Below are 6,000 nucleotides of genomic sequence, written 5' to 3' on the forward strand. Positions count from 1 at the left end.
GGGATGGGTAGAGTAAGAAACAAAGCTGATCACTGCTGCCACTTTTTTCTTCTGCGCAGAAAGCTTACAATCCATAACACTATGGAGGAGGCCATTATATTCTTAGTTCACATAGTGGTTCAAGCGCTGGACTAACACCTGGGAGACCTAAGGGTTCAAAGTCGCACTTGGTCATTAAGTTCCCTGGGTGACCTCCAGCCAGTCACTGCCTCTCAGCCTAACCTACCTCACAGGGCTGTTGTGAGGGTTAACTGAGGGAGAGGAACCATGTATGTACGCCTCCTTAAGCTCCATGGAGGGAAAAGGTGGGATAGAAATACAATGAAACAAATGAATAAACAAACAAACAAGCCTGACAGAGCTCACCAGCACCTGAGAGTGCATCATAGAATATACCCCAAAATATTGTGCAACTTATGTTGTGCATTAGCAAATGATTCTTCCTATCTTACAACAAGAAGTCTGAATCACAACAGCTGGAATCCAAAGGCATCATTGTGCAAGTAGGAGACACTATCACCAGGTTAAAATAATAAAAAATTAAAAATCACTGATCTTTCCTTTCTACTGCAAGCCTTGATGGTCCCCCATGCTGAAGAAGCAGTTTTGGGGTACATAAAAGAGGCTGCAGCAGAAAAGGGGAAAGCCACATTCTCTAAGTTGAACCCGGCTTAGAAAACAGGATCCAAGCCAGCACATTAGCCCTCCTGAGAAAAAGAAGGATATACACAATTCATAAGTTATTCCACATGGGTTAGGCATTGCCCGTACATAATTCTGAAATGGCAGCCATTCATCCAATAAAGTGAAAGGATTTTATTTTTAATTTGTATTTTAGTTTCATTCCACCTCAAGATCAGTCCTGCAGTTAATTCAGCTTAATAAATGTTGTCCTTCATATTAGATTGCCCGACTGAATTCTACGCAGGGCTACGTTTCAGTTCGTCCGTCACTCAATACTTTTTTGTCAAAGTTGCTACTTGTTTAGAGGGTAGCATTTGGCATAACAAAACTTTTCACCGTTGTCGGGGGGAAGGTTAAAAAAAAACAACTTTCTTTGAGTAAGACCTCAGGAAACTGCAAACTGAAGCCAACTTCAAATAGAACTGAGGCAAATGAGTGACTTATGTGGGTAACTCATAGTGTGTGTGTGTGTGTGTGTGTGTGTGTGTGTGTGTGTTGAAAAGGAACTGCATTGGAAACATAAATATTTGGTCTAACTTACATTGAATTAATGAGCTATACATCCAGGCAACTAGGCAATGCAACATGACAATGAAAGCACATCAATTTATCCTGAAATACAACCAGTGTTAGAAATTCAGATACATAAAAGAGGCGCCAAACAGCTCCTTAAACCAAGGTGACAGTTGCCAAAATGGAATGTCTTGCTGCCATTTTGGGGCAAGACAGCTCTAACAAGTCTTTTTCTTCATTTTCAAACGATGGACTGACTTTGACTGATTATCAGTTAAACATCTGGCTAGTTCTGATGACAACCTTGAGCTAGGTTAAGAATTCTGAGAACTTAAAAGAAGAAAAGTCACTTGATCCAGGGACAGTCTACATATATATTGGCCTATTCCTACTTTCTTTTCTCCTAAATGTGGACACAGACTATGCATAACATAAGAATGTTATGAACAGGGCAGTGGGGTGGAGTTAAGTGAAAACAAGCTACAACAATTAAAACTATAACATTGTTCACCGCTCCTGCTCAGGCTGCACACAAAAAGAATTTTGGTTCCTGAAATTCATTCCGATGGTGCAGATAAAATATAGCGGATAGAATTATACAGGATGTGTTGCTGGTGTGTGAAAAAAGACAAGACCCGATGATCCGCAGGCATGCACGTCCAGATGTTGGAGATGTCAGGCGCCATCCTGGTGCCCAGGCATCTTCAGTTGGTTGCATGTGGCCGATGGCTAGGTGCAAAATGCACCTGGCTAATTTCTATCACTGAATACAACAAACTTCAGGCTACATCGTTTTATCCTATCCTGTTTCTTTGCAGTTCCTCAGCAGCCTCTAAAAGACAAGGTCATATCATGTGGACAAACTACAATCAAATTAAGGTAGGCATGGATATACGAGTGAAGGATGGTTGTTACATAAGAGAATGATATCCAGTCCCAAGAGATTATGCCATGGAAGCGGGGGGGAAACCCTGCTCAAATCTCTGAGCCAGTGACATCCAGTTAAGATTTAGGTGTTCCCAAGATTATGAACTAACTATCAATCATATAATGAGAAGCTAGTGCCACCAGGGCTCAGCAGCTACTGAAAATTTTATTGGTGGACACATTAACTGGTTTCTTGCACTTGTGACTCATTGTTAGTACATTAGAAATTATAATGTGAAAGAGAAGCTATTTATTTAATTATTTCCAAGCAGGAATGAGTGAACAACCTTCTAAAGAGGCTCAGGCACATTTCCTGACAGATGACAGATTGTTAAATTCAAGTTACACTGCAGGTTGGTGTTCGACCTTGGAAATGTGTTTCACTACAAGAAATACAAATGAGGTATTCTGGCTTTATTTCCTGATGGTGAAAGGCTTTTTATTAGTCAACAAGAACACCCACAGTGTTAGGCAGCCTCACAACAATTTGATTGTCAAATGAAATTAAAGAGATGGGAAGCCTTAAAGATTACCACATTGCGCATTAGAAAGGGTGAGCCTGTCAAAGCAGTCTTTCCCAAAGAGCCTTAAATAACAGCAAGGATAAACAAATGTTTCACAGCATCTTGAGCAAACTAAAATTAAAACACAATTCATCTAAGAAACCTAGCTGAGAAAAAAAGAAAGGTGATGGTTTAGTGTGCCAACTTTTCCATCAAAATTTTAAAGCTCGTCTTCTCCGACATGCAGGAGCAATTAATTAAGCACAGATGTGAAATTGTACTTTTGCAATGAGGAGAATGTCCCAATTTCTCTTACAAGGCGAAAATAAGCAAACTGAGCTTTCAAAACGGTTTTACTTCATTGCTACCGAGTTATGTTATATAACATCATGCCCCCACGCCAGTTCTGGGTGTTTAAGCTTCAACTGGAGGTTTATTACAGCACAGTATCAGCATCGGATTACAACTTTTTAAGCATGCACACGCAGCTTCTTTTATCATGATACAAGGAAGCTATCGCATCCCAGGCCCAGCTTTTCTGATGACATCGTTAATGCAGAGAAAATGCTCCCGCTATGCAGGAAACACACATCTTGACTGCAAAGGAAAGGAAAGAGACGGCGGGGGGGGGGGGGAGAGAAATCCCTTCTGTATTAGTATTATCATCCATTCGTGTGCCAGCGAAGAAATGCAGGGATAACAACCCTGTTAAGGCAACAACTCCCCTCTAAAATAAAACAACGCAGCATCTTTTCCAGAGTGCCTTTTACCACTCTAGTTTGAAAAGGCAGACTTGCCCCAATGGGCATTTAAGGTCGTGAGAGGGGGGTACGGGGACGCAAGCATGTGCATCTTCCCGTGTGCGCGCACCTGCACAATCCAAGTCATTGGAGAGTGTGCCCACGAATACAGACCTGCTCTTCTTCCTATGCCTGTCTGGCCGAGTCCCAGCTGGTGGGTGGGTGCAGGCAGAGAGAGGGAGAGAGAGGCCTGCGCGTGCCTGCATGCCTAGCTCTCTGCTTTATCTATCCCACTCGGAGAGCCGGCCAGACAGAGACCGGTTCTCCGGCCCTGCGCGCAGTTTCGTCCCGGCGCACGCAGCCATTGTCCCCCCGCGCCAACGCATCGCTCGCAGCATGTGATGCGGCACGAAGCTGACACGGGCAACTTGGCGGGCTCCTCGCCGGCTCTGCGGCGGCGGCGACGTGCCGCTCCTGCGTGGCACGCGTCCGTTAGGGGCCCTCGGGGTCTATCCAAGAGGCTGGCAGCGGGGTGTGTGTGGGGAAGAGCGGGGAGGCTCCATCCTCCTCCGCCGACCCACCGCCGCTCCCGGCCTGCGAAATCCCCTCAGACGCGGAGGGAGCAGGGCACAAAGGCAACCCCCGGCGTTGCGCCGCTGCCAGCCCGGGCGAGAAGGAGAGGAAGGGAGCAGCACCTTACCTGGGCTGGGCGCAAAAGGCGCGCGCTCGGGCCGCTGCAGCAGGAGGATGCGGGCGCTTGGAGATGGATGAGGGCGCATGGAGAGCGGCGCGCTCCTCCTGCCAAGGGAACGCGTGTGGCGTCGTCGGCTCTTCCTCCTCGCTGGAGAAGGAGCTGCTCCTGCTGCGGGCGGCTGGAGGGGGTCCCCCTCCTCCTCCTCCTCCTCCGTGCAGCCTCGCTCGCTCGCCCGCCCTCAGCCTCGACGACTCCCGCCCCTCTCCGCACGGAGCAGGCTGGCCTGTGCCAAGACCCGGACGCGTGGAGCCAGCCGGAGCGGGAGTCAGTGCCAAGTCATCCTCCCGCCCAGCTTGGAAGAGGCAGCAGCGCGGACTGGAGAGCAGAAGGGCGGCGGCGGCGCGGGCAACCCACCCACTCAAGCGCCCGCCCGCCCGCCCTGCTCCGTCCAGCCCCCCGCGCTTTCCTCTCACTTCGCCTCAGGCTGGAGACCCGGCACGCGCCGCCGAGAAATGCCAGCCGAGGACCCCGCGGCGCCCGCTGCTCGCTTGGAGAGGGGGCTGCCTCTTCTCTCTCCGCCCCCCCCCCCTCCGCGAATCAGCTCGAGTCTTTGGAAGGGAAGCGGTGGAGGGAACCCTTTTCGGAAGACTGCGTGACGCACGTATGAATGTGAAATCTGCATGCACACCTACATGCAAGCATAGGGGCATGTTTATATTTGCCAGCGGAAGCAGGTGGCTGCGGGGAGCGGGGCGGGGGGGGGGGGAGAGTGGAGGAGAAATTCGATTCGGCCTGCGTTCCAGTGAGAAGCTGCCCATTTCTCCAACCCATACAAAATCACCAAAACAACACTCTCCCTTCAAATTTTGAGATGCAACCAAATAATGTTAGGAGTTTGTGGGTGCCAGACAACCCCCCCCCCACTGTGTTAGGAGTTTCAGACTCCCTTGTGTCAGGAGTTTCTGGAGGCCGGACACTGGACCCCTGGATTCAGCAAATGTTAAAATATAAGCCAGGCTGGTTTCCTGATGGGCCAGTAGGGGAACAAAAGGAAGGTGATGAGCCATTAGGAAAGCCAAGTGGGGGGGGGGGCGCTTTGTGCCAGACTGCAAAATGGGAGGGCCCCTCCTTCAACTCAGAAGACAAAGGCACTAAGGCAGAGTTTCAAGTTGAGCTTAAGGGTTGGCGGACTTTTAGGTTTTGTAACCTAGAGGTTGCAAGCTGCTAAAGGCAGAGAGCTGGAGAGACATCACCATGGCCGATGTCTGTTCAGATTCCAACCCCTCTGTCGCAGGCTCAGGTCGTATATATATGTAAATAAACCATATATCCTAAAGACACCACAATCTGTGTTGTGTTTGTGCCTCATTCCAAAAGGGAAATATAAACCCTGGGTGACATAGGCGTAGCCAAGGGAGGGGCAGCTGCCCCCCCAAAATCCTCAAAAAGCAATACAAACATTTAACAAACTGAGGTTCTGCCCCCCCAAAATAATAGCCTGCCCCCCCAACAAAAGCCTTTACATATTAAAGGAAATGTGCTTTTTTTAGCTTTATTTTTTTAATTTTTTAAAATATCTTTTTATTGAATTCTTCACTGCACAAAAAAGACATAAAACATTAGAAATAAAACATAAGAACACAAAAACAAAAGAGAAATGTGCATTTTTAAAGGACATCAGCCAAAAAAAATCTTAACAACTTTGTGTCCCCCCCCCCATCAAAAATCCTGGCTATACCCTTGCTGGGTGAGCATTTTATTTCGCTGGAATCTCGCATTACTTCGGAGATTGGCTGTGCAACAAAATACAACCCAAATACATGTATTGGGGAAAGTATACGTTCATAAAAATGCATATATCAGTAACACAAATACATTATGTTAAGGGAAATTGCTTGCCAAAAAGACATTGTTTCTTAGGCAAAACCGCATACAACAA

The 6,000-nt window shown here is 47.6% G+C and overlaps 1 protein-coding gene across 19 annotated transcripts in view; it reads right to left on the reverse strand.

Annotated features, from left to right (window-relative positions):
* The window catches only part of OSBPL6 (oxysterol binding protein like 6), a 106,509-nt gene extending 101,149 nt beyond the window's left edge, over positions 1 to 5,360 (reverse strand). For 6 of the 19 annotated variants that reach the window (XM_083706445.1, XM_083706447.1, XM_083706460.1 and 3 more), the window contains exon 1: positions 4,068 to 5,354. The gene's annotated coding sequence lies outside the window, so the exon portion shown is untranslated. Of the gene's footprint in view, positions 1 to 3,541; positions 3,779 to 4,067 lie in introns of those variants that run through there. The other 13 variants (XM_083706458.1, XM_083706442.1, XM_083706454.1 and 10 more) reach the window with 5 other exon arrangements.
* Positions 5,361 to 6,000: the final 640 nt, after the last annotated feature.

The sequence above is a fragment of the Podarcis gaigeae genome (assembly GCF_964106915.1).
Source record: "Podarcis gaigeae genome assembly, chromosome: 1".
Taxonomy (NCBI): domain Eukaryota; kingdom Metazoa; phylum Chordata; class Lepidosauria; order Squamata; family Lacertidae; genus Podarcis; species Podarcis gaigeae.